This window comes from Arachis hypogaea, chromosome 16, assembly GCF_003086295.3.
Source record: "Arachis hypogaea cultivar Tifrunner chromosome 16, arahy.Tifrunner.gnm2.J5K5, whole genome shotgun sequence".
Lineage (NCBI taxonomy): Eukaryota > Viridiplantae > Streptophyta > Magnoliopsida > Fabales > Fabaceae > Arachis > Arachis hypogaea.
In genome coordinates this window covers 48,664,002-48,687,078 of record NC_092051.1, presented here as the reverse complement: position 1 = coordinate 48,687,078, position 23,077 = coordinate 48,664,002, and the positions used below count along the sequence as shown (strand labels likewise).

The 23,077-nt window shown below is 39.9% G+C and overlaps 1 non-coding gene across 1 annotated transcript; it reads right to left on the bottom strand.

Moving 5' to 3' along the window:
• Window positions 1-879: 879 nt before the first annotated feature.
• LOC112759948 (small nucleolar RNA R71) lies at window positions 880-987 on the bottom strand. Its single transcript, XR_003180409.1, has one exon. It is a non-coding gene; the product is annotated as a small nucleolar RNA R71 (small nucleolar RNA).
• Between the last annotated feature and the right edge of the window lie 22,090 nt (window positions 988-23,077).

Genomic DNA, 23,077 nt, shown 5'->3' with positions numbered 1-23,077 from the left:
GAAAATCTCTTCCCTCTTTTTCAAAAATTCTTTTTAATTAACTAATTGTTTCAATTTTTAATTTTAATTTGATTTCATTCCTAATTTTCGAAAATCACCAACCCCTTTTCAAAATTTTATTTTCAAAAATCCTCCCTCTTTCTTATCTCTTTCTATTTATTTATTCATTTACTAACATCTCTTCCTCACTCACCAAAAATCCGAACCCCCTCTCTCTCTCTAAGTTCAGATTTTCTCTTCTTCTTTTCTTCTACTCTTCTTTTCTTCCACTCACCTAAGGGAACCTCTATACCTGGGCAAAAAGGATCCCTATTATTATTTTTTTTCTGTTCCCTCCTTTTTCATATGAGCAGGAGCAAGGACAAGAACATTCTTGTTGAAGCAGATCGAGAACCTGAAAGGACTCTGAAGAAAAAACTAAGAGAAGCTAAAATACAACAATCCAGAGATAACCTTACAGAAATTTTCGAACAGGAAGAGGAGATGGCAGCCGAAAATAATAATAATGCAAGGAGGATGCTTGGTGACTTCACTGCACCTAATTCCAATTTACATGGAAGAAGCATCTCCATCCCTGCCATTGGAGCAAACAACTTTGAGCTTAAACCTCAATTAGTTTCTCTGATGCAACAAAACTGCAAGTTTCATGGACGTCCATCTGAAGATCCTTTTCAGTTCTTAACTGAATTCTTGCAGATATGTGATACTGTTAAGACTAATGGAGTAGATCCTGAAGTCTACAGGCTCATGCTTTTCCCTTTTTCTGTGAGAGACAGAGCTAGAATATGGTTGGACTCTCAACCTAAGGATAGCCTGAACTCTTGGGATAAGCTGGTCAAGGCTTTCTTAGCCAAGTTCTTTCCTCCTCAAAAGCTGAGTAAGCTTAGAGTGGATGTTCAAACTTTCAGACAGAAAGAAGGTGAATCCCTCTATGAAGCTTGGGAGAGATACAAGGAACTGACCAAAAAGTGTCCTTCTGACATGCTTTCAGAATGGACCATCCTGGATATATTCTATGATGGTCTGTCTGAATTAGCTAAGATGTCATTGGATACTTCTGCAGGTGGATCCATTCACCTAAAGAAAATGCCTGCAGAAGCTCAAGAACTCATTGACATGGTTGCTAATAACCAGTTTATGTACACTTCTGAGAGGAATCCTGTGAGTAATGGGACGCCTCAGAAGAAGGGAGTTCTTGAAATTGATACTCTGAATGCCATACTGGCTCAGAACAAACTATTGACTCAGCAGGTCAATATGATTTCTTAAAGTCTGAATGGAATGCAAGCTGCATCCAACAGTACTCAAGAGGCATCTTCTGAAGAAGAAGCTTATGATCCTGAGAACCCTGCAATAGCAGAGGTAAATTATATGGGTGAACCTTATGGAAACACCTATAACTCCTCATGGAGAAATCACCCAAATTTCTCATGGAAGGATCAACAAAAGCCTCAACAAGGCTTTAATAATAGTGGAAGAAACAGGTTTAGCAATAGCAAGCCTTTTCCATCATCCACTCAGCAACAGACAGAGAACTCTGAACAAAATACCTCTAATTTAGCAAATTTAGTCTCTGATCTATCTAAGGCCAATGTGAGTTTCATGAGTGAAACAAGGTCCTCAATTAAAAATTTGGAGGCACAAGTGGGCCAGCTGAGTAAGAAGATCACTGAAATCCCTCCTAGTACTCTCCCAAGCAATACAGAAGAAAATCCAAAAGGAGAGTGCAAGGCCATTAACATAGTCAACATGGCCGAATCCAAGGAGGAAGGGGAGGATGTGAATCCCAAGGAGGAAGACCTCCTGGGACGTCCAGTGATCAATAAGGAGTTTCCCTCTGAGGAACCAAAGGAATCTGAGACTCATGTAGAGACCATAGAGATTCCATTGAACCTCCTTATGCCATTCATGAGCTCTGAAGAGTATTCTTCTTCTGAAGAGAATGAAGATGTTATTGAAGAGCAAGTTGCCAAGTTCCTTGGTGCAATCATGAAGCTGAATGCCAATTTATTTGGTAATGAGACTTGGGGAGATGAACCTCCCCTGTTCACCAATGAACTAAATGCATTGGATCAACTGAGTTTGCCTCAGAAGAAACAGGATCCTGGAAAGTTCCTAATACCTTGTACCATAGGCACCATAACCTTTGAGAAGGCTCTATGTGACCTTGGGTCAGGAATAAACCTCATGCCACTCTCTGTAATGGAGAAACTTGGAATCTTTGAGGTGCAAGCTGCTAGAATCTCATTAGAGATGGCAGATAACTCAAGAAAAGAGGCTTATAGACAAGTAGAGGACATGTTAGTAAAGGTTGAAGGCCTTTACATCCCTACTGATTTCATAATCCTAGATACTGGGAAGGATGAGGATGAATCCATCATTCTTGGAAGACCCTTCCTAACCACAGCAAGAGCTGTGATTGATGTGGACAAAGGAGAATTGATCCTTCAATTAAATAAGGACAACCTTGTGTTTAAAACTCAAGGATATCTCTCTGTACCCATGGAGAGGAAGCATAAAAAGCTTCTCTCAAAATAGAGTCAACCAGAGCCCCCACAGTCAAACTCTAAGTTTGGTGTTGGGAGGCCACAACCAAACTCTAAGTTTGGTATTGAACTCCAATATCCAAACTCTAAGTTTGGTGTTGGAGAGTCTCAACAATGCTCTGAACATCTGTGAGGCTCCATGAAAGCCCACTGTCAAGCTATTGACATTAAAGAAGCGCTTGTTGGGAGGCAACCCAATTTTTATTTATCTAATTTTAATTTATTTTTATTGTTATTTCATGTTTTATTAGGTTCATGATCATGTGGAGTCACAAAATAAATATACAAATTGAAAACGGAATCAAAAATAGCAGAAGAAAAATCACACCCTGGAGGAGGATCTTACTGGCGTTTAAACGCCAGTAAGGAGCATCTGGCTGGCGTTCAACGCCAGAACAGAGCATGTTTCTGGCGTTGAACGCCAGAAACAAGCAGCATCCTGGCGTCCAGACGCCAGAAATGCACAGTGAAGAAGAGCTAGCATTGAACGCCAGAAACAAGCATCTGGCTGGCGTTCAACGCCAGAAATATGCTGCATCTGGGCGCTGAACGCCCAGAACAAGCATTAATTCGGCGTTTAAACGCCAGAATTGCATGCAAAGGCATTTTACATGCCTAATTGGTGCAGGGATGCAAATCCTTGACACCTCAGGATCTGTGGACCCCACAAAATCAACTCAGCATCTGTGGACCCCACAGGATCCCCACCTACCACCACTCACTCTCTTCCCTCTTCTCAATGTTCATCCTCTCTTCCCAATAAACACTCTTCCCCAAAACTCTTCACCAATCACCTCAATCTCTCTTCCCTATCACCACTTCACCACCCACATCCATCCACTCTTCCCCATAAACCTACCTTCAAAATTCAAAATCAATTTCCCACCCAAAACCCACCCTTATGGCCGAACCTTACCCCCCCTCCCTTCCCTATATATAGCCCTCCATTCTTCCTCATTTTCACACAACACAACCCTCTCTTCCCCTTCTTGGCCGAATACACCTCTCCCTCCTCTCCTCCATATTTTCTTCTTCTTCTTCATCTATTCGTTCTTCTCTTGCTCGAGGGCGAGCAATATTCTAAGTTTGGTGTGGTAAAAGCATAAGTTTTTTGTTTTTCCATTACCATTGATGGCACCCAAGACCGGAGAATCCTCTAGAAAAGGAAAGGGAAGACAAAAGCTTCCACCTCCGAGTCATGGGAGATGGAAAGATTCATCTCCAAAGCTCATCAATACCACTTCTATGATGTGGCCAAGAAGAAGGTGATCCGCGAGGTCCCCTTCAAGCACAAGAGAAATGAGTATCCGGAGATCCGACATGAAATCCAAAGAAGAAGTTGGGAAGTTCTAACAAACCCCATCCAACAAGTCGGCATCCTAATGGTTCAAGAGTTCTATGCCAATGCATGGATCACTAAGAACCATGATCAAAGTAAGAACCCAAATCCCAAGAATTATATTACAATGGTTCGGGGGAAATACTTAGATTTTAGTCCGGAAAACGTGAGGTTGGCGTTTAACTTGCCCATGATGCAAGGAGATGCACGCCCCTACACTAGAAGGGTCAACTTTAATCAAAGGTTGGACCAAGTCCTCATGGACATATATGTGGAAGGAGCTCAATGGAAGATTGACTCCAAAGGCAAACCGGTTCAACTAAGAAGACTGGACCTCAAGCCTATGGCTAGAGGATGGTTAGAGTTCATCCAATGCTCCATCATCCCCACCAGCAACTGATCTGAAGTTACTGTGGATCGGGCCATCATGATTCATAGCATCATGATTGGAGAGGAAGTAGAAGTTCATGAAGTCATCTCCCTTGAACTCTACAAAATAGCCGAAAAGTCCTCCCCCATGGCAAGGCTAGCTTTCCCTCATCTTATTTGCCATCTATGTTACTCAGCTGGAGCTTTCATAGAAGGAGACATTCCCATTGAGGAAGAGAAGCCCATCACTAAGAAAAGGATGGAGCAAGCAAGAGAGCCCATTCATGGATCTCAAGAAATGCATGAAGCTCATCACCATGAGATCCCGGAGATGCCTCAAATACATCTTCCTCCACAAAACTATTGGGAGCAAATCAACACCTCCCTAAGAGAATTAAGTTCCAACATGGGACAACTAAGGGTGGAACATCAAGAGCACTCCATCATCCTTCATGAAATTAGAGAAGATCAAAAAGCAATGAGGGAGGAGCAACAAAGACAAGGGAGAGACACAGAAGAGCTCAAGGACATCATTGGTTCCTCAAGAAGGAAACGCCACTATCACTAAGGTGGACTCATTCCTTGTTCTTACATTCTCTGTTTTTCATTTTCTTTATGTTAAGTGCTTATCCATGTTTGTGTCTTATTACATGATCATTAGTATTTAGTAACTTTGTCTTAAAGTTATGAATGTCCTATGAATCCATCACCTCTCTTAAATGAAAACTGTTTTAATTCAAAAGAACAAGAAGTACATGGGTTTCGAATTTATCCTTGAACTTAGTTTAATTATATTGATGTGGTGACAATACTTTTTGTTTTCTGAATGAATGCTTGAACAGTGCATATGTCTTTTGAAGTTGTTGTTCATGAATGTTAAATATGTTGGCTCTTGAAAGAATGATGACAAGAAGACATGTTATTTGATAATCTGAAAAATCATAAACTTTATTCTTGAAGCAAGAAAAAGCAGTGAATACAGGAAGCTTGCGAAAAAAATAGCGAAAAAAAAATAGAAAGAAAAAGAAAAAGCAAGCAGAAAAAGCCAAAAGCTCTTAAAACCAAAAGGCAAGAGCAAAAAGCCAATAACCCTTAAAACCAAAAGGCAACGGTAAATAAAAAGGATCCCAAGGCTTTGAGCATCAGTGGATAGGAGGGCCTAAAGGAATAAAATCCTGGCCTAAGCGGCTAAACCAAGCTGTCCCTAACCATGTGCTTGTGGCGTGAAGGTGTCAAGTGAAAACTTGAGACTGAGCGGTTAAAGTCAAGGTCCAAAGCAAAAGAAGAGTGTGCTTAAGAACCCTGGACACCTCTAATTAGGGACTTTAGCAAAGCTGAGTCACAATCTGAAAAGGTTCACCCAGTTTTGTGTCTGTGGCATTTATGTATCCGGTGGTAATACTGGAAAACAAAGTGCTTAGGGCCACAGCCAAGACTCATAAAGTAGCTGTGTTCAAGAATCAACATACTGAACTAGGAGAATCAATAACACTATCTGAACTCTGAGTTCCTACAGATGCTAATCAATCAGAACCTCAATGGATAAAGTGAGATGCCAAAACTATTCAAGAAGCAAAAAGCCACAAGTCCCGCTCATCTGATTGGAGCTATGTTTCATTGATAGTTTGGAATTTATAGTATATTCTCTTCTTTTTATCCTATTTGATTTTCAGTTGCTTGGGGACAAGCAACAATTTAAGTTTGGTGTTGTGATGAGCGGATAATTTATACGCTTTTTGGCATTATTTTTAGTATGTTTTTAGTAGAATCTAGTCACTTTTAGGGATGTTTTTATTAGTTTTTATGTTAAATTCACATTTCTGGACTTTACTATGAGTTTGTGTCTTTTTCTGTGATTTCAGTTATTTTCTGGTTGAAATTGAGGGACTTAAGCAAAAATCAGATTCAGAGGTTGAAGAAGGACTATTGATGCTGTTGGATTCTGACTTCCCTGCACTCAAAGTAAATTTTCTGGAGCTACGGAACTCAAAATGGCACACTTTCAATTGCGTTGGAAAGTAGACATCCAGGGCTTTCCAGCAATATATAATAGTCCATACTTTGGCCGAGTTTAGACGATGCAAAAGGGCGTTGAACGCCAGTTCTACGCTGCAGTCTGGAGTTAAACGCCAGAAACACGTCACAAACCAGAGTTGAACGCCAGAAACATGTTACAACCTGGCGTTCAACTCCAGAAAGAGCCTCTGCACGTGTAACATTCAAGCTCAGCCCAAGCACACACCAAGTGGGCCCCGAAAGTGGATTTATGCATCAATTACTTACTTCTGTAAACCCTAGTAGCTAGTTTAGTATAAATAGGACCTTTTACTATTGTATTAGACATCTTTTGATCATTTTTAGATCTCTAGACCTCCATGGGAGGCTGACCACTCGGCCATGCTTACCCTCTATTCACTTATGTATTTTTCAACGGTAGAGTTTCTGCACTCCATAGATTAAGGTGTGGAGCTCTGCTGTTCTTCATGAATTAATGCAAAGTACTACTGTTTTTCTATTCAATTCAACTTATTCTACTTCTAAGATAATCATTCGCACTTTAATATGAATGTGATGAACGTGACAATCATCATCATTCCCCCACGAACGCGTGCCTGACAACCACTTCCGTTCCACCTTAGATTGAATGAGTATCTCTTGGATCTCTTAATCAGAATCTTCGTGGTATAAGCTAGATTGATGGTGGCATTTATAAGAGTCCGGAAAGTCTAAACCTTGTCTGTGGTATTCCGAGTAGGACTCTGGGATTGAATGACTGTGACAAACTTCAAACTCGCGAGTGCTGGGCGCAGTGACAGACGCAAAAGGAGGGTGAATCCTATTCCAGTATGATCGAGAACCTCAAATGATTAGCCGTGCTGTGACAGAGCATTTGGACCTTTTTCACAAGAGGATGGGATGCAGCCATTGACAACGGTGATGCCTCCAGATGATTAGCCATGCAGTGACAGCGCATCGGACCATTTTCACAGAGAGGATGAAAAGTAGCCATTGACAACGGTGATGTCCTTACATAAAGCCAGCCATGGAAAGGAGTAGGATTGATTGGATGAAGATAGCAGGAAAGCAAAAGTTCAGAGGAACGAACGCATCTCTATATGCTTATCTGAAACTCCCACCAATGAATTACATAAGTATTTCTATCTTTATTTTCTGTTTATTTATTATTAATATTCGAAAACTCCATAACTATTTGATATCCGCCTGACTGAGATTTACAAGGTGACCATAGCTTGCTTCAAGCCAACAATCTCCGTGGGATTGTCCCTTACTCACGTAAGGTTTTATTACTTGGACGACCTAGTGTACTTGCTGGTTAGTTGTGCAAAGTTGTGAAGTTATGCTTAGACCATGGTATTGTGCACCAGTTATTGGCGCCATTGCCAGGGAGAGAACGAACAACAAATTTTACAACCTCAGAGTAACAATTTTGCGCACCAGTTGGCTCATCATTTCTTTCCTCCATGTTAGCTTCCACGTTAATGCAATTAACGTGGCAACTAACGTGGCTCATAGTGGCTTAGTCCAACGTTAGTGACAAAGGTGAGTGTCACTAACGTTGGCGATTCCTTGCTCCTCCCACGTTAGAGTTCACGTTAATGTAGTTAACGTGACTCTTAACGTGGCCAATTGGGCTTAGTCCAACGTTAGTGACAAAGGTGAGTGTCACAAACATAGGCATTGTCTTCCCTTTTCACGTTAGAGTTCACGTTAACTGAGTTAACGTGACTCTTAACGTGGCCAATTGGCAATTTGGAGCGTTAGTGGTGTTCACTTTTACTACTAACACTGGAGCTCCCTCTCTCTCCACGTTAACTACCACGTTAATGTAGTTAACGTGGCAATTAACGTGGGCCATGATGGTTTTGAAGGCGTTATTGGCAATCACTTTTCTCATTAATGTTGCAAGTTTATTCCCATTCCACGTTAGTGGTCACGTTAATTAGATTAACGTGGCTGCTAATGTGGCTCTTCCTTGCTTCCTTTGTCCTGAAATCAAGCGAATAAAGTGCATCAAAGCTCTAATCCAAGTTATCAGACATGCATTATCCAATTTGTCATTCAGTTCATGCATAATTCTCATAAAATCACATGAAATTCACAATGTTTGCTTGAATCAAGATGTAAGTGATTATCTACCCAAAACTTGCTTATTAATTAAGAAAATGCATGAAACTACCCTAAAACAGGAAAAAAAAGGTCAGTGAAACTGGCCAAAATGTCCTGGCATCACAACACAAAACTTAAAGCTTGCTTGTCCCTAAGCAAGTACTGAAACATGAGAATGATGAATGAAATGACAAGAGAAATGAATCATTATTGTGGAAGTCATGTCCTTGGTTTTATGGGGTTTCATGCATAGCAACTTAGGTTCATTCCTTCATTGGCTTTCAGACCTTTACCATGCCCTGGAATTCTCACTTGATTGCACCCTATGAGACTTTTATTCATTGATCCCTTTGTCTTTTCAGGGTTTGATTGTGTTCTTTAGACTAGGTGCTCTGTAAGGGGGCGACTCTTTAATCTAAGCTTTCAGCCAGCACTCCCGAACCAGTTGGTTCAAGGTGCTAGGTGTTAAGACACCCCTAAGGACTTACTCCCTCAAGTCTCTTTCCCCCATACATTCACACCACAGGCACATGGTTTGTTATTTTTCTTCTTGAGACCTTGGTGTCCAGCACCTCTTTGAGTTACTAAGTGCTCTGTAGCAAAGGTTACTCTTGATAGTGGACTTTCAGCTGATAATCCCGGGTTAGTTAACCCAAGTTACCAAGTGATAAGGCACCCCTAAGAGCTTATTCATCCAAGTATATCCTTTGCACAGGAGCACCACAGACACATGCCTTAAGATTCAACCCTTGGTGCCTAGCCTTATTTCTTACTCTTTTTCTTTATTTCTCAACTTTCATTTTTCTTTCCCCTTTTCTTCTTAGGACCTTGTTATTTAGCTAGTCTCATGGGGTGTATTTCAAGCATATGATTCAGGACAGATAGTTGCCTTCCTACCTTGTTGGTAAACCAACTTAACTAAGTAATTACTACACCAGAAGCTTAAGAACTTACTCCACAAATTGAACATCACTCTGGTCTTTCATAACATCTCTTTTTATTTGACTTAAAGGACAAGCATACAAATAGGCAAGGTGAAAATGAAATAGTGACATTAGACTAGCAATCATAGACCCAAGCAATGAAAACTTAAAGGCGGAATTTAAAATCCTAAACTACCATGGAAACTGATGCACAAAAAACATGTCTCTCAACAAATTTCCCTTCGGCAAGTGTACCGAATTGTCGTCAAGTAAAACTCACAATAGAGTGAGGTCAAATCCCACAGAGATTAATGGATTAGGCAATCAATGGTTAATTGATTATCCTAGTTAGATGATTCAGATTTGGATGATGAGCAACAAGGAAATGTAAATTGACAGAAAAGTAAAGAAAGCAATAAAGTGCAGAAAAGTAAAATGGCAAAGAAAGTAAATGTAAGAACTAAAAATAAAATGAACATTGGGATCAAGAGATATTGCAATCCTCCAGATCAAGTTCATTCTCATCTCTTCCTCAATGAATGCACTCATTGATCTCCTTGGCAATCTTAAGTGATTGAATTACAATTTCTTGTATTCAATCTCTCAATTCTTGATCAATAGCCAATTCCTTGGTCAATTGCTCATGAGAAGAGATGAAGTATGGTCACTGATTATACCACACGCATTTCCCAAATCAAGCATTGAGAGGATTATAGTCACATATCCATCCAAACCCAATTTGGTCCAGCATGAGAAAGCATTTCTAGCTTGATCTCTTTATTCCTCTTCCAAGGTTCAGAAGAGATCCAAGTATGAATAGTTTCTTTTCCAAGATAACTACCCAATTGGATGAAGATCGAAAGCTCTCTAGTAAAATCAAGAGAAAAGAAAGAAGAAGAAGAATAAGAACTACACTTAATCCATTGAATCACAATAGAGCTCTCTAACCCAATGTAAAGAGTTAGTTGATCATTGCTCTACGAAAATAGAAAAGAAAGAAAGTGCAGAAAAGTAAAGATGAAGATTCAAACTGAAATTGAAAATTTAACATTCATAAATGAAAATTACAACTAAAAGAAAGAGAAGGAAAAGTGTGTGAGGGGAGGGAGTCCGAAGACCCCTCTTCAATCCCCCATTCCAGAATTCAGTCCCCCTATTCCGTCCCCTTCAATGTAAAAACTAAGGCCTTTATATAGGCTCTCCTAAATTACAAAATGAAATTAAAAGCAAATTACAATTAAATGAAAATTCCTATTCTAGATGCTTCTTGTGGCCTTGATTGGTTGACAATTGTGGGCCTGCTTGCTTGAGCTTGGAAGTGGACTTGAGAGAGAAATGAGTTAAGTTGAGGTCCAGGTGCTAAAGTTAGTGCTAAAGTTAGCCACACTAATGCTACAAGTGTGGCGTTAGTGCTAAAGTTATTGTGGCTAACGTTGCACTTGCTGCCCAGTTGGTGTTTTTGGGGCTTAAAAGATGCCTCTTGTTTGTGCTCAAATTTCATGCCCACTATAAAGTATTATATATCGTTGGAAAGCTCTGAATGTCAGCTTTCTAACGCAACTAGAATCACCTCAATTAGACCTCTGTAGCTCAAGTTATGCTCCTTTGAATTGGATATGGTCGCTGGCATATATGCCAACGTTACTGGAAATGTTGATTGCCAATAACGCTAGCGATCAGGGCTTCATTATTGCCAGTTTCTGAAGCTCAAACTTAGTGTCTATCCCATACTATTATATATTTTTGGAAATCCCTGGATGTCTACTTTCCAATGCCTTTGGAAGCGCATCATTTGAAGCTCTACAACTCGAGTTATACTTCTTGGAAGGTGAAAAGGTCAGTTGGCCTAAATACAGGCTGATACCATGTTCATTATTGCACTTTTGGGGCAGGTTTTCTCCCTCAAATTTAGTGTCAACCATGTAGTGCCATATATGCCTGAAAAGCTCTAGAATCCTACTTTCCAATGCCACTGGAATCACCTCATTTGAAGCTTTGTGGCTCAAGTTATGCGTGTTTGAAGAAGGCATGGTCAGGCTGCCAGGTGGGACTTTTGCCCACGTTAACTACCACGTTAACTAAGTTAACATGGGAGTTAACGTGGCTTATTGGGGGCTTGTGAGTTCACTCCAACGTTAGTGAGAATGTTTGGTGTCACTAACGTTGTCGATCACCACCTTTCTCCACGTTAGCTTCCACGTTAACTAAGTTAACGTGGGAGTTAACGTGGCTTTGTTGTAACTTGGGCCAACGTTAGTGACAATATTGAATGTCACTAACGTTGGCTTTCCCCCTTTCTTCTTAACGTTAGAGGCCACGTTAACTAAGTTAACATGGCAACTAACGTGCCCACTTATGAGCTTGGTCCAACGTTAGTGATAATGTTAAGTGTCACTAACGTTGGCTCCATTTCCTTTCTTCAAAGTTAATGCCACTAACTTTTTCCACTAACGTTGGGGCTTTCCTTCCTTCCACGTTAGTGCCTACGTTAGTGTAACTAACGTAGCCACTAACGTGGCTCTTCTCTTCTTCTTTTGGCCTGAAATCAATCAAACAAAGTGCATCAAAGTCTTGCTCTTAATCATGGATCATGCATCATCCAATTTATCATATAATTCATGCAAAATCCTGATGAAATCATGTAAAATGCACAATGTATGCTTGAATCAAGATGTAAGTGAATATCCACCCAAAACTAGCTTATTTCCTAAGAAAATGCATGAAACTACCTTAAAAACAGTAAAAAAAAAAGGTCAGTGAAACTGGCCAAGATGCCCTGGCATCACAATACCAAACTTAAAGCTTTCTTGTCCCTAAGCAAGTACTGGAACAAGAGAATGATGAATGGAATGCCAAGAGAAATGAGTCATTCTTGTGGAAGTCATGTCACTGATTTTATGGTGGTTTCATGCATAGCAACTTAGGTTCATTCCTTTACTGGCTTTCAGACCTTTATCATGTCCTAAAACACTGACTTTGCTTACATCCCGTGAGACTTTTATTGATCCTTTTATTGTTATTTCAAGGGTTGTTTGTGTTCTTTAGGCTAAGTGCTCTGTAAGGGGGCAACTCTTTAAGATAAGCTTTCAGCCAACACTCCCGAACCAGTTGGTTCAAGGTGCTAGGTGTTGAGACACCCCTAAGGACTTACTCCCTCAAGTCTCTCCCCCATACATACACACCACAGGCATCTGGTTCATTTATTTTCTTTTCTTGAGACCTTGGTGTCCAGCACCTCTTTGGGTTACTAAATGCTCTGTAGTGAGGGTTACTCTTGATAGTGGACTTTCAACTGATAATCCCGGGTTAGTTAACCCAAGTTACCAAGTGATAAAGCACCCCAAAGAGCTTATTCATCCAAGTAGATCCCTCACACAGGAGCACCACAGACACATGCTTCAAGATTAAAACCATTGGTGCCTAGCCTTATTGCTTACTTTTTTTTTTTAATTCTTCCACTTTCATTGTTCTTTCCCTCTTTCTTATTAGGATCTTCTTATTTAGCTAGTCTCATGGGGTGTGTCTCAAGCATAGTATTCATGACAGATAGTTGTCTTCCCACCCTTGTGGTTGAACCAACTTAGCTAACTTATGACCACACCACAAACTCAGGAACTTACTCCATAGTATGAACTCTACTCTGGTCTTTTATAAAACACTCATTCTCTTTTCATTTGATTCAAAAGGGACAAGCATACTAGTAAGCAAAGTAAGGATGCAGTAATGACATTCAGACTAGAAAACACAGCCTTAATCAATAAAAACTTTAAAAGACAGAATTGACATGCTTATTCACAAGGAGAAAGCACACATACATACAAAGAACATAGAAGACAATCATGCAAATTAAAGTGCTAGAAATAAGTAAGAGGAGAAAGGAACTTTATCACCTTGTATTTTATCTTCATTGTTGTTGCCCTTTTCCTCCTATTCTTCCCCTTCCCACACCAGACATAGAATGATTACTTATACTCAAGCAACAATTAAAACAGTGGTGACGGGGTTTATGATGGATCATGAATGTCTTAAAATAAAGTGTGAGTATGCATGTGTTTCAGCAAGCAAGATTATGGATCACAACAAAAGCACAAGAAGTAAAACAGAGACAATGTGATTGCATTAATGAGTGGTGTTGGCATGGTACTTTGCATGAAAGTTAAGTGGCAACACCAAACTTAGTGTGCCACTGTCAATTTAGAATGTTGCAAGTACCCAGTGAAGATTGAAAATCAAATTGTTGCATGGCAACACCAAACTTAGAGTGCAATCATATGCCAGATTATTGAAAGTAAACTAAGCAAAGCAAGAAAATGTTACCTACGGTTGGGTTGCCTCCCAACAAGCGCTCTTTTAATGTCATTAGCTTGACATGTTGTTCATGACTTTCTTCCTCCTCTTCCAGATTGTTAAGAGGAATGACCTCAAGAGGAAAGAGGAGCCAGTTAATGCCCCTTGTTTTGAGTGCCTCTCCCCAGCAAGCCTTCTTCTATTGTTAGCTTGAGTAAACTTGCTTGTTGGGGTGAGGGTGGGATGGCTTTTGGTTGACCTTTTCTTCTTCATGAATATTGTCCTTCTTTTCTTGGTCACCATCCTTTTGTTAGTGTTCATGTTGATTGCCTTTACCACCTTGATTTCAGGATTTGGGTATTGTATGATGGGTGGAGCATCCTTCTCATCAAGAACTTCTTGAATTGGTGGTTCAATGAACTCACCCTCTATGCAACTCTCTGTTTCATTGGAGTGTGGGCTCCCTTGATTGACTTCCTCATTTGTTCTTGACCTTTGAATGAACTCCTCTGTTTCTGGAGAGAGTAAAGTGGTCTCTCTTTGTGCTCTCAGCTCTTCAATGAATTGTTCTTCAGAATAGAGTTGTGCATTCTGTCTCAATTTTTCTTCATGGTCCCCTCTTGCTATTTTCTCCTCTTCATTTGTCTTTATTATTTCTTCAAGGAGGAGCTCTATCCTAACGAGTCTCTCTTCTTCTCTACTTATTTTGGGCTCTTCCATGAAGAGTTCCATCCTAGCAAGTCTATCTAAAGGTGGTTGGGTAGGTTGTAATGGTTGGGCGGGGTTGGTTTGTGAATGGAATTGGTTGTTTTGTGGTTGTGTGTTCTGAAAGTGGTATGACTCTTGTGGGTAGTGGATTGAGTTTTGTGGATGGTGAAATGAATTGTATGGATTTTGGATAGACTTTTGTGCTGAGGCATACTCAAATGATGAAGGATTTAGGCATGTGAAACTTGGAGGTGAGGTTGTATAATTGAGAGGTGACGGCTCTTGATGAATGGGGTATGAATGAGTGAAATCTCTTTGACTTTGATCTTCCCAGCCACAACTTGAGTAGTGATCAAAGTCATCAAAATATGGACCATTTTGTGACCCTGGGAAGCACCCCATTTCATGTTCTTGATACTCACACCCACCATGAGCATAGTGAAGTGAATCATTCTGTGGTGGTGGAGAGTTTTCCATGAACTTTGATTGACTAGAATATGATGGATGCTCCTTTCTTTCCTACAGAAAGCTCTGTCTCAAACAATAATCACCAAAAGAAATTGGAATCTCCATTGTCACAGATGAGGAAATTCCCAGTGAGGCAATATCACAAACAATTAGTTAGCAAAAGAAAATAAAGAAATAAAAGAAAACAAAGACAAAAGAAAAGTGTCTAATCTAGTAAATCAATCAACCGGTAGTTTGTTAATCACAATTAATCCCCGGCAACGGCGCCATAAACTTGATGCACGGAAAACTTGTCTCTTAACAAATTTCCCTTCGACAAGTGTACTGAATTGTCGTCAAGTAAAACTCACAATAGAGTGAGGTCGAATCCCACAGAGATTAACGGATTAGGCAATCAATGGTTAATTGATTATCCTAGTTAGACGATTCAGATTTGGATGATGAGCAACAAGGAAATGTAAATTGACAGAAAAGTAAAGAAAGCAATAAAGTGCAGAAAAGTAAAATAGCAAGGAAAGTAAATGTAAGAACTAAAAATAAAATGAACATTGGGATCAAGAGATATTGCAATCCTCCGGATCAAGTTCATTCTCATCTCTTCCTCAATCAATGCACTCATTGATCTCCTTGGCAATCTTAAGTGATTGAATTACAATTTCTTGTAATTCAATCTCTTAATTCTTGATCAATATCCAATTCCTTGGTCAATTGCTCATGAGAAGAGATGAAGTATGGTCACTGATTATACCACATGCATTTCCCAAATCAAGCATTGAGAGGATTATAGTCACATATCCATCCAAACCCAATTTGGTCCAGCATGAGAAAGCATTTCTAGCTTGATCTCTTCATTCTTCTTCCAAGGTTCAGAAGAGATCCAAGTATGAATAGTTTCTTTTCCAAGATAACTACCCAATTGGATGAAGATCGAAAGCTCTCTAGTAAAATCAAGAGAAAAGAAAGAAGAAGAAGAATAAGAACTACACTTAATCCATTGAATCACAATAGAGCTCTCTAACCCAATGTAAAGAGTTAGTTGATCATTGCTCTACAAAAATAGAAAAGAAAGAAAGTGCAGAAAAGTAAAGATGAAGATTCAAACTGAAATTGAAAATTTAACATTCATAAATGAAAATTACAACTAAAAGAAAGAGAAGGAAAAGTGTGTGAGGGGAGGGAGTCCGAAGACCTCTCTTCAATCCCCCATTCCAAAATTCAGTCCCCCTATTTCGTCCCCTTCAATGTATAAACTGAGGCCTTTATATAGGCTCTCCTAAATTACAAAATGAAATTAAAAGCAAATTACAATTAAATGAAAATTCCTATTCTAGATGCTTCTTGTGGCCTTAATTGGTTGACAATTGTGGGCCTGCTTGCTTGAGCTTGGAAGTGGACTTGAGAGAGAAGTGAGTTAAGTTGAGGTCCAGGTGCTAAAGTTAGTGCTAAAGTTAGCCACACTAACGCTACAAGTGTGGTGTTAGTGCTAAAGTTATTGTGGCTAACGTTGGACTTGCTGCCCAGTTGGTGTTTTTGGGGCTTAAAAGATGCCTCTTGTTTGTGCTCAAATTTCATGCCCACTATAGAGTATTATATATCGTTGGAAAGCTCTGAATCTCAGCTTTCTAACGCAACTAGAATCACCTCAATTGGACCTTTGTAGCTCAAGTTATGCTCCTTTAAAGTGGACATGGTCGCTGGCATATATGCCAACGTTACTGGAAATGTTGATTGCCAATAATGCTAGCGATCAGGGCTTCATTCTTGCCAGTTTCTGAAGCTCAAACTTAGTGTCCACCCCATACTATTATATACTTTTGGAAAGCCCTGGATGTCTACTTTCCAATGCCTTTGGAAGCGCATCATTTGGAGCTCTACAACTCGAGTTATATTTCTTGGAAGGTGAAGAGGTCAGTTAGCCTTAATACAGGCTGATACCATGTTCATTATTGCACTTTCGGGGCAGGTTTTCTCCATCAAATTTAGTGTCAACCATGTAGTGCCATATATTCTTGGAAAGCTCTGGAATTCTACTTTCCAATGCCACTGGAATAACCTCATTTGGAGCTTTGTGGCTCAAGTTATGCGTGTTTGAAGAAGGCATGGTCAGGCTGCCAGGTGGGACTTTTGCCCACGTTAACTAAGTTAACGTGGTAGTTAACGTGGCTTATTGGGGGCTTGTGAGTTCACTCCAACGTTAGTGAGAATGTTTGGTGTCACTAACGTTGTCGATCACCACCTTTCTCCACATTAGCTTCCACGTTAACTAAGTTAACGTGGGAGTTAACGTGGCTTTGTTGTAACTTGGGCCAACGTTAGTGACAATGTTGAATGTCACTAACGTTGGCTTTCCCCCTTTCTTCTTAACGTTAGAGGCCACGTTAACTAAGAAACTAACGTACCCACTTATGAGCTTGGTCTAACGTTAGTGATAATGTTAAGTGTCACTAACGTTGGCTCCATTTCCTTTCTTCAAAGTTAATGCCACTAACTTTTCCCACTAACGTTGGGGCTTTCCTTTCTTCCACGTTAGTGCCTACGTTAGTGTAACTAACGTAGCCACTAACGTGGCTCTTCTCTTCTTCTTTTGGCCTGAAATCAATCAAACAAAGTGCATCAAAGTCTTGCTCTTAATCATGGATCATGCATCATCCAATTTATCATATAATTCATGCAAAATCCTGATGAAATCATGTAAAATGCACAATGTATGCTTGAATCAAGATGTAAGTAAATATCCACCCAAAACTAGCTTATTTCCTAAGAAAATACATGAAACTACCTTAAAAACAGTAAAGAAAAGGTCAGTGAAACTGGCCAAGATGCCTGATGACAAGTCATCTTAGCCTAGTTTCACTAGTCTTTTTCTTTTGTTTTCACTTGAATTGTGCACTTTCTTGAGCTACAAGTAAGCTAATTTGGGTAGATTTTTATGCTTCCTTTGATTGAATCAACCATGTATGAATTCATGCTATTTCATGAGGTTTTATGCTATAATTGTCACATATTATGATAAAATGAATATCTCATGATTTTAAGCATAGCTTTGATGTGTTTGGTTGATTAATGATAGGTGAAGAAAGCTTGAAGAAAGGTTGAAGCAAGAAGGAATGGCTAGGAGTAAAGAGAGGACAATGGAATAAGTGAAAATGAACCAGGAAGCAAAAAGCTGGACCAAAAGTTAGCTTCAAACTTTTGCACAAACTTTTGGGTGAAAAGTTAGCCCCAACGTTAGCCCCTAACTTTTGGGCTAACGTTGGCACATGAAAGTTACTCCCTGGGCACCAAAAGTTTGCGCCAACGTTAGCCCCTAACTTTGTGGCTAACGTTGGCATGAGAAAAACACCCCCTGGGCACCAAAAGTTTGCGCCAACATTAGCCCCTAACTTTGTGGCTAACGTTGGCATGAGAAAAACACCCCCTGGCCACCAAAAGTTTGCGCCAACGTTAGCCTCTAACTTTTGGGCTAACGTTGGCACATGAACAATACAAAGGGGGAGCAAAAGTTTGCGCCAACGTTAGCCTCTAACTTTTGGGCTAACGTTGGCACCATAAGTACACATAAGGAGGCCAACGTTGGAGCAAAAGTTATACCCCTAACTTTTGCCCCAACGTGGATAGCAGCAAAGCATGGAGGCTGATAGTAAAAGTTAGAGTAAAAGTTAGCCTCAAACTTTTACTCAAACTTTTACTCAAACTTTTGCAAAACTTCAACCCGGTTCAATTGGTTCACTTTGGTTCCTCTCCAAACTCCAAGAGCAATCAACCAAGGCCTCTCTCAACCCAATTCCACCAAGAGCAAAGGCCCAACTCAAGGCTTGAAGATCATTTGAAGAAAGTGTATAAATAGGATAGAATTCAAGTTTTTCGGGGAGCTTCCCTTTTTGTTTTTCAGAATAGCTTTCTTTTGAATTTTGCTTAGAGCTCACTTTTATTTTTCTTAGCATTGTTGTTTTAATTCAAGAGAATTTGGGAGGAGAATTGATCTCTCTTCTTCCTTGTTCTTGCCCAGCACTCTTTATTTTTCTTGTCTTGGATTTTGGGTGGAGAATTGAAGAAATTCTGTTTCAATCTCACCTTGGGATCTTGTTTAATTTTCTGCTTAATTGAATTTCAGTTTCGGTTACTTGCTTCTTCATCTACTTTCTTTGCAATTTACAATTTCCTTTACAATTGTTCTTGTTGGATCTAGGAAGGCATTGAGATCTAGACTTGGTTTTCTAGTCTCTTGGGTCCTGAGATCTGAATTCCAATTTTACATCCTCTGTTTACTGCTTTCCATGCTCATTTACTTTTCTGTTTAAGATCCGGTTTGATTCAAGACATCTTCTATTTCTCTGTTTGTTGCAATTTACTTTTCCTTGTTTAATTCCTGCAAATCCAACTCCCAATTCCCTTTACAATTCAAGCCATTTACATTTCTTGCACTTTAAGATTTTACAATTTACATTTCTTGCGTTCTAAGTTTCTGCCATTTAATTTCTTGCTCTTTAAGATTCAGCACTTTAAATTCCAGTTCTCTTTAATTTCATGCAATTCACCCATTTCCTTTACTTTCTATGCAATTTAAATTCTGCAAATCACAAATCTCTCAACCAAATCTTGATTCGCTTGACTAAATCAACCACTAAACAAAAATTGCTCAATCCTTCAATCCCTGTGGGATCAACCTCACTCCCGTGAGTTATTATTACTTGATGCGACCCGGTGCACTTGCCGGTTAGATTTGGGTGTTTTGGAGAAATTCGTTTCTCCACAGAAATATCCCATCAAGTTTTTGGCGCCGTTGCCGGGGAGTGATTAGATTGACAATGATTAAGTGAGGTGGTGATCTAGATCTAGCATTTTTATTTCCTGTTTCTTTAATTTTTGGCTAACCCACTAACTGTTGAATTTTTGCTTAAGCTAACTAAAACTTCATTCTAGCAATAGATTGAAGTGTCACTGGTTTGTGTGTTTCTTATGTTCTGCTTGTATGTCAGGTACAAGAAGAAATACACCCATCTTTCATGAACAAGACGAAAGAACTCTTAGAAGGTTAAGAAGAGCTGAAAGAGGGAAAAATATTGTTGGAGAAGAGGAATCAGAAGAAGAATTCCAAGATATGGAGGAACATTCAACCAATCCACCAGGTGGAGCAGACAACAACAATAACAATCCACCCCAGAGGAGAGTTTTGGCCTCCTATACCTTTGCAAATGCTAGACATTATGGAAGCGGCATTCTCACCCCTAATGTCAATGCAAATAACTTTGAATTAAAGCCACAACTCATTACATTGGTCCAAAATAACTGCTCGTTTGGGGGAGGACCATTGGAGGATCCAAATCAACATCTATCTACCTTCTTAAGGATTTGTGACACTGTCAAGTCCAATGGCGTGAATCCTGAGACCTACAAGCTTCTGCTGTTCCCGTTCTCATTAAGGGACAAGGCCGCACAATGGCTTGAAACTTTTCCTCAAGGAAGCATCACTAGCTGGGATGATTTGGTGACTAAATTTCTAGCCAAATTTTACCCACCTCAAAGGGTTAATAGGCTGAAAACCGAGGTACAAACATTCACATAATTGGATGCTGAAAATCTGTATGAAGCATGGGAGAGATACAAGGCTCTGCTGAGGAAATGTCCACCAGAAATGTTCACTGAGTGGGACAAGCTACAAAACTTCTATGAAGGACTCACCCTAAAGGCTCAAGAATCACTTGACCACTCAGCTGGAGGCTCCTTGCAACTCATGAAAACTGCAGAGGAAGCTCAAAATCTCATTGATATGGTGGCTAACAACCAATATTTCTTTGCTCATCAAAGAAACCGCCAACCATCACAAAGAAGAGGAGTAATGGAGCTAGAAGGAGTGGACTCAATCTTGGCTCAAAACAAGATGATGCAGCAGCAAATTCAACAACAATTTGAGCAAATGGTCAAGAGGATTGATAGTCTCCAAGTTGCAGCAGTTAACACTAGCCAACCATCAACCACATGGGGACAGAGTGAAGAAACTCAAGAAGAACAACAACAAGAGCAAGTACAGTATATGCACAACCAAGGACCAAATGAAGTGTATGGTGATACATACAATCCATCCTGGAAGAACCACCCAAACCTCAGATGGGGAGATAATCATACCCAAAACCAACAACCATAGCAGAGGAACTCAAATCAAAACAACCCAAGAAGCAACCAAAACCACAACCAGCAGCAGACTAACCAAAACCCCTATAGAAAACCTCAAAACAACTACCCCAACCCCAACCAGTACCAATCCAATAACCAACCCACCAACCAAAATGCCTATCATCCACCACCCACATCTCATAACCCACCTCAAGTATCACCTGAAGCCCAGAGAATCACTAACTTGGAGGCCGTGATAGACAAAATGTTGAAACACCAGGAAATGGTAACCAAGAATCAGGAAGCATCCCTGAAGAGCCTAGAGAGACAGATGGGGCAAATCTCCAAGCAGATTTCTCTTGAGAGACTTTCAAGCTCACTGCCGAGTGACACAATCCCAAATCCTAAGGAAGAATGTAAGACAATACAATTAAGGAGTGGGAGAACATTGATGAGCAACAAAAACTTGATGGGATATTTCTGTGGAGAAACGAATTTCTCCAAAACACCCAAATCTAACCGGCAAGTGCACCGGGTCGCATCAAGTAATAATAACTCACGGGAGTGAGGTTGATCCCACAGGGATTGAAGGATTGAGCAATTTTTGTTTAGTGGTTGATTTAGTCAAGCGAATCAAGATTTGGTTGAGAGATTTGTGATTTGCAGAATTTAAATTGCATAGAAAGTAAAGGAAATGGGTGAATTGCATGAAATTAAAGAGAACTGGAATTTAAAGTGCTGAATCTTAAAGAGCAAGAAATTAAATGGCAGAAACTTAGAACGCAAGAAATGTAAATTGTAAAATCTTAAAGTGCAAGAAATGTAAATGGCTTGAATTGTAAAGGGAATTGGGAGTTGGATTTGCAGGAATTAAACAAGGAAAAGTAAATTGCAACAAACAGAGAAATAGAAGATGTCTTGAATCAAACCGGATCTTAAACAGAAAAGTAAATGAGCATGGAAAGCAGTAAACAGAGGATGTAAAATTGGAATTCAGATCTCAGGACCCAAGAGACTAGAAAACCAAGTCTAGATCTCAATGCCTTCCTAGATCCAACAAGAACAATTGTAAAGGAAATTGTAAATTGCAAAGAAAGTAGATGAAGAAGCAAGTAACCGAAACTGAAATTCAATTAAGCAGAAAATTAAACAAGATCCCAAGGTGAGATTGAAACAGAATTTCTTCAATTCTCCACCCAAAATCCAAGACAAGAAAAATAAAGAGTGCTGGGCAAGAACAAGGAAGAAGAGAGATCAATTCTCCTCCCAAATTCTCTTGAATTAAAACAACAATGCTAAGTAAAATAAAAGTGAGCTCTAAGCAAAATTCAAAAGAAAGCTATTCTGAAAAACAAAAAGGGAAGCTCCCCGAAAAACTTGAATTCTATCCTATTTATACACTTTCTTCAAATGATCTTCAAGCCTTGAGTTGGGCCTTTGCTCTTGGTGGAATTGGGTTGAGAGAGGCCTTGGTTGATTGCTCTTGGAGTTTGGAGAGGAACCAAAGTGAACCAATTGAACCGGGTTAAAGTTTTGCAAAAGTTTGAGTAAAATTTTGAGTAAAAGTTTGAGGCTAACTTTTACTCTAACTTTTACTATCAGCCTCCATGCTTTGCTGCTATCCACGTTGGGGCAAAAGTTAGGGGTCTAACTTTTGCTCCAACATTGGCCTCCTTATGTGTACTTATGGCGCCAACGTTAGCCCAAAAGTTAGAGGCTAACGTTGGCGCAAACTTTTGCTCCCCCTTTGTATTGTTCATGTGCCAACGTTAGCCCAAAAGTTAGAGGCTAACGTTGGCGCAAACTTTTGGTGGCCAGGGGGTGTTTTTCTCATGCCAACGTTAGCCACAAAGTTAGGGGCTAACGTTGGCGCAAACTTTTGGTGCCCAGGGGGTGTTTTTCTCTTGCCAACGTTAGCCACAAAGTTAGGGGCTAACGTTGGCGCAAACTTTTGGTGCCCGGGGAGTAACTTTCATGTGCCAACGTTAGCCCAAAAGTTAGGGGCTAACGTTGGGGCTAACTTTTCACCCAAAAGTTTGTGCAAAAGTTTGAGGCTAACTTTTGGTCCAGCTTTTTGCTTCCTGGTTCATTTTCACTTATTCCATTGTCCTCTCTTTACTCCTAGCCATTCCTTCTTGCTTCAACCTTTCTTCAAGCTTTCTTCACCTATCATTAATTAACCAAACACATCAAAG